Source organism: Magnolia sinica, chromosome 19 (assembly GCF_029962835.1).
Source record: "Magnolia sinica isolate HGM2019 chromosome 19, MsV1, whole genome shotgun sequence".
Lineage (NCBI taxonomy): Eukaryota > Viridiplantae > Streptophyta > Magnoliopsida > Magnoliales > Magnoliaceae > Magnolia > Magnolia sinica.
Window position 1 is genome coordinate 8,799,398 of NC_080591.1, and position 6,493 is coordinate 8,805,890.

Below are 6,493 nucleotides of genomic sequence, written 5' to 3' on the forward strand. Positions count from 1 at the left end.
TTTTCTTTTATTTTATTTTCTTTCATTCTCTCTTTCTTGCAAAAGATACATCTAAGCAAAATCTTTTGAAAGAAGAACAAGAGCATATCTTTTAAAAGTTAAATATTTGCAATTTTTTAAAATCTATTTCTTTTTTTCTTATTTTCATTCCAAACAAGTTCAGTTCAACACAATAGGCGTTGGGTGAAAAATTGGATAAGTTTGATAGGTCGACTTATGGAATGGACCAACTCTACTAATTAGCACGGACCCAAAGGGATTCAAGCCTTAAGGGACATTACTTCCAAAAACAGGCTGACCTTCAAGGAGGTTGGTGCAACTGTAAGAATACTCAAATGGCCAATTGCCGGCCTAACCTATAGGTTGGCCATAGCTCGACTATAGATCAGCCATAGCTCGATCATAGCTCAGCTATAACTCATGATAATATTTAAAACAAGGCAAACGCCGATTCAATGGAAAGGTTAATATGACCTGTACGATCTTCTCCCAGATCAATAGTCTAGGAATTTTTCTAACGGCCCGAAGATCTCTCTTAAGATCTTCAGGGGATCAAATTAGATCCTAAGAACCTCGGACGATGATAATCTCAAGAAGATCTGGGACGAATCTCTGAACGGATTCATCCCCGGCGTATAAAAAATGACTCCTCCTCACCGCTGTCTTCCTTTTCCTATAAATAGAGGTACCCCTAGCCAATGTAAGGTACACATTACATACCCATATACTCAACTGGTAACTCTTTTCCTAAAGAGATCCTACCCTACAAAAGACCCAAGGTCCTAACTTAGGCATCGGAGGGTCCCCTGTATAAGTTAGGGTCTCCTTTGTCTCTTGTTTCCGTTTGTGCAAGTCTCGAAGGGTCAACCAGGGAGGGTCTACCAGAAAATTACATTAATGGTAAATAAATTAAAAAAAGGAAAAAAAAAAAAAAAGAAAAAAAAGAAGAAGAATAAGAATCTTCTTTTTTTTTCAGAGATGGACGTTTGTGTTAGAAATTAATGATAAAAGAAAGTGTAAATATATAGAAAATTAAAAATAAGTACTTATAAGCATTTTTGTCTGAATAAGAAGGCAAACAGTGCCCTTCAACATGGAAAACGCTGAAGAATAATATTTTGAAAAACCATACTATAGTGGTGCACCAACAAGAGAGTGGGTGTGCCTGAGGTAAAAACCCCATTTATGGGTGTTTACCCAAGTGCAACCACCATTACCGAAATATCTTCACTTACTTTTCATATCCCATTTTATGCCCTTTTAAATGTCAAAGCTCAGGCTCTTCTTCGTTTATTTTATTATTATTATTTTTTTTTAAAAGAGCCTAAACTTTGAGATTATCAGTGGGTGAATGGTCTTCATGCCATTATACACAGCTGTGATTGATGACATAGCCGGTCAACCCATAAGCTGTGGGCTACATCTGAATCAGGAAAATGGTAGGCCCCACCATGAAAATCAAACTTCTAGAAAGTTAGCCTGATTCACTAACAAAGTGGGCCCATCATCTAGGTGCTGCTGTATCATTTTTCACCCTTCTGTCTAGATTGTTGTTGCGACCGCTCATCCAGCTGGTCCTGTCACGCATGGCCATCACCGTTCAAAAGAAAAATCTATTAGACGTTGCTTCTCATGATTATTACTTTCTTCTTTTCTTTTTTTTCTTTTTTTTTCCTACTTTTTCGGCACCTAACGCCGACCACTGCCCGTTTAGTTATAGATATACTTTCCCATCAAAGATCATCGATGATATTATTTTCGGAAGCATTTGCCATTTGTGGTGGGGCACACTAAAAGACTGTATAATCCTTTACCATGTGTACGGTGGACAGCTATTAGGTATGTCAGGAAGTGATCTAGACTACTTAAGTACGGGCCCCACAGTGGCCGGATATGCCCTGAAACTCTTCCAACTTGAACGTAGGTGTTTTGCTCCATGTGAGTGGGTTCCACTTTGGCTGGTGTCAGTGCTACGTGGGCCTCTCATAATGTATGTGTTTTATCCTGGTAATTAATCAATTTTGTCAGCTCATTGTGGAACATGAGATAAAATATTAGACATTAAAGATGAAGTGGACCACACCACATAAAATAGTGCGATCAAACTCTTACTATTAAAGATTTCTTAAGAGTAAGTACACTAGAGTTTAAGATCAAGCTTAAATTTGTGTTTTCTCTTCGGCTGTCTGTGTGACCTTATGGGCAGGTTGAACGAAAAATAAACATCACTGTGGTGTGGTCCACTTGAGCTTTGGATCTGCTTTATTTTTGTAAGCCTTAAAAAGGTTTCAACGGTAGATATCATTCTTTCTCCCCTCTTGTTTCATGTACTTTGGATCTGTCTCATTTTTTGGGTTCATTTTCAAAAATGAACTGAAAAAATGGATGGAATAGGTTGATAAAAACATATGCACCATGGTGGAGCCCATAGAGCTTTGACATCAGCCCACCGGCCGGCGTTGGGGTCACCAGCCAAACCGCTTCCATGTCAGAAATCTTGTGTCGGTGCTTGAAATTAAACAAGGAATACAAATCACGTGATCCAAGGGGCTTTTAAGTTGCAGGTGGTCTTCACGTGGTATGTCATGACATGGTCCATCATGGTGTAAGTGTCCGGTTTAATCCAATCTCGAACGTAAATGCGACTTGCCTACCAATCCCCCATTTCGAGGCGCTACTTACCTGTAACCAACAGGTTGGACGGCTCCTTGTCGCTCAAAAGCTGGTGGCCCACCGTTCACTCCATTCACTCAGATTCATCGAAGAGACGAGCCCAAACAGCGTGCAGATCCAGGTGGGCCGTACAACAGGAGACTGGACACACCAACTGGTGGGGTGCGGGGATCCACTGAGGTGGGTGGATCACTGACTGTGGGGCCTACCGTGATGTATGTGCGCTAAATGATCCGTTTTGACTTGTCTTTTTTAGCATGATAAAAATAAATAAAATGAAGTAGATCCAAATCTCAAATAGACCCAACCTTGTGGATGAAGGATATGTTGATCCTTCATCCAAGGCGAGTCTCATCTTATAAGTGATTTGGATCATTGAAGAAGCTAAGGATCCAATGGCTAAAGCACTGACATGTCCTTCATCGGTCAAAAAGGATGGCCCGCAAGTGAACAATGATATTCCTGGTAAATTTATAAGATATAATTTTATTGAGCCACGTGACATGGTTAGAGATGAGGTTATGCGAAGCACGTATGAAAGTTATTTGCACTTTTCAGTTCTCCCTCTGCTCATGGGAACTCCCCCTGAGGTTGAGCTGTGTGGGCCCCACCATGATGCGTGTTGAGCATCTACATGGTGGGCCTAGAGCTTAAAAATCAAGTCAATCCGTTACTTGTGTGGGCCGCACCACATACAAAAGTTGAGAGGGGTTATCCTCCATTAAAACATTCATAATCAATTTTTGGGCGTATTAAAATGTAGTTCACAAATCCAACCCACCCATTATGTGTGTCCCATTTGGATGAGGGGTCAAACCAAGTTTCAGATGCATCCAAATTTCAGGTGGGCCCCACCAAGAGCTTTTATATGTTTTAGGCATGTATTCACATGATTTTATATGGTATGGTCCATTGGAGTTCCATATATGATTGATTTTTAGGATATCTCATAATTTAAAGGGAACCCATAAAACATACAATGTTGATGTTTGACATATATCATAGTGGGGCCCATACAGGTCAATCGTATAGAACCATTTCCCCACACATGCGTGTGCGCGCATGCACACACACATATATAGGCAACAGTTTTATCTAACTCTAATAAGCTTATCATGATGTTTGTATTTTCTAGATGGTGCTTATTTTAAAGCATGAGCTTAAAAATGAAGCAGATTAAAAGCTTAAGTGAACTAAATAAAAAAACAATAAAGATAATGACACCGTACCTTTGTGGGGCCTATCGTAATGTTTATTCCACATATTACATATTGATAATTAAGGCAACGCGGACTTGGATATAAAGAAAACACAATTATTAGCTTCATGAGAAACTATTGCACCCGACTACTGATGAATATACTTGTGGATAAAAGTGAGTGAGTTATCGCCGCTGCAGGCAACCCACCAGTTTGGTGCGATATTTTAAAGGTGGGCCATCTATGTCTGACAGCGGCATTATGATAGTTTAACTTGACAGAGAGGACAGTACTAACTAATCCTCTCTGACCACGTGAATTGGCGGACAAGTTAGGCTGTACACTGACACAATCATGTCAATGGCCGGCTACAAGAGAATGTTCACATCCATCTCTCAATCTCAATGGACCATGCCCCCACCATTCATTAGTGGGTGCAGCCATTATACCATACTTACGCAGCATCAAAGCCATTGTGTGGATACCGACATATCCAAGCTATGTAGGCCCACCACAATATTCACGAGAAATCCATCATGCCCATTGCCACCGTTCCTTAAGCGGTACATCCACTAACATCAAAGACATTAGGAAAGGGCTATGAATTAAGTTATGTGGGCCCCACTGCAATATTCATAAGAAATCCATTCTATTCATCAATTTCACAACCTCACAATACAACAGAAATTCCAAAACCAATAAGACCAATATTTGCGTTTTCAGTTAATCCCGAATAATCTTACAAACCTGTCATGTCGTGTGGGTTACTTTGAGCTTTGAATCTGGCTAATTTAAGAGCTTATCTTACTGTTTGTATTTATGGGAAACATTGTTTTCAGAAATTTCTTTTGTCAGAGGGCACTGCCAATTCTTGTACCTGAAACGGTGCGCCCAACTCATTAATTAGGTTGGTCAGATTGCAGCTCATCTGATAAATAGACAACCTTGATGTTTTGCATCCAATATCTTTAATGTGGGGCCTACCATTTTAGCCGCTTGAATGACTTGTATACGTGACACATTGTATGTATGGATGATAATCTTGTGGTTCATTTGGAAAGTCGTGGACGCTTCTCTGTCTCACATCAGTGCGAGACTTGTCTGTTAGTTTAACACCACTTAAAAAATATTGAAGACTCTTCAACGGCACACACAATAATTGTATTCAGCTGACCCAAGGATAGATAGAGCACGACTACAAGAGAAAATCTCTGATATTGTGGCAGAGAGTGACGGATGATATGTACGAACTAAGAAATTGCATCGTTACTGTTGGATTTGTGGACAGTTTTTGGAAGGTTAAAATGAAAAAAAAAATAAAAAATAAAATAAAAAATCCTATAATCCTAGTTCAACAAAGGCGGCAGACTTTGCGTGAGAATCAATTAAATCTCCTAACCTAAAAATTGAATGGAGGATGATATTAATTATCTGATTTCTCATGGGAAGATGATGACAAGAGATTTTTACCAAAAGAGGGTGAAATGGCCACATTTCCTTTAATCCAAGTTCTAAGAAAGGAGGAAGAGTTTCATTATGGGTCCTGAATGATGTCTGCATGGCATCCAACCCGTCCAACAAGTGGGATTAACGATGATGATTACATGCACCAAAAATCAAGGCCATTGATCGAATGATCTACACCTCAAAATTTCGTTTATCTATTTTTCAAAAAAAATAAAAATAAAAATTGGTAATGTGTCGTTATGGGGCCCAAATGATGTGTCCATGGCATCTAAACTGTCCAACAAGTACGTCCAACCATGACGCTCATATGCCCCAAAATTCGAGGTTGAATTCAGGGGATGGTCCATTTTACAAAAGAATATATATAAACCTCATTGAAACCGCCAATCTTACCTATGTACTGCTTGATGATTGGATTGGCCTGATTTTTGTCGTGTGTTATCATCATAGTGGGGTGCACTTGTTAGATGGGCTAGATATCATACATACACACCATGTAGGCCCTATGATTTTTTGGATTTATTTAGGAAAAGTGATGTAGAGCGGGTTGTAGACATTTTCATGGCCAAGATGGACTAGAGAAGGACCGATTGTAGAAGTGGTCAGGATTGTCTGAACCCTAAAATAAGCATATGTTATAAATTAAAATGAGTTATTCGACGTACAATATATGATTTTGGGTAGGAGAAGCTACTTTAGTCACTCAACCCTACTATGTTGAGTTGCCTAACCTAAATTCGTGAGATTCCATCATATCGATGGTCGAAAGTCTATTTTAATTTCATTTTTATTATTTATAATAAGTTTTAGTTTAATTATATCTCTTGATTATTTCAACTTTAGGAGTCATGGCCAACATGAAAAGTACTTTTATAAAAATTAGAAAAATAACATGGTTAGGCTAAATTGGACACTTATTATTTTTGGTTAGAAACCATGAAGTATGGTAGAAATTATAACCATTTATTTAAAGGATTGTAAATTTGTTTTTATCAAGAATCAATTTATTTTCGAATTTATTAGAATTTATTTCTATTTTCTATTTTTCCTTGTGGATTTGAGAAATCTTTGTTAGGAGTCCAAAGAAAGTATGTGAATTCAAAGTAATTACCACCTTGAGGAAGATATTGATCGACCTCATCACGTTCATCTAT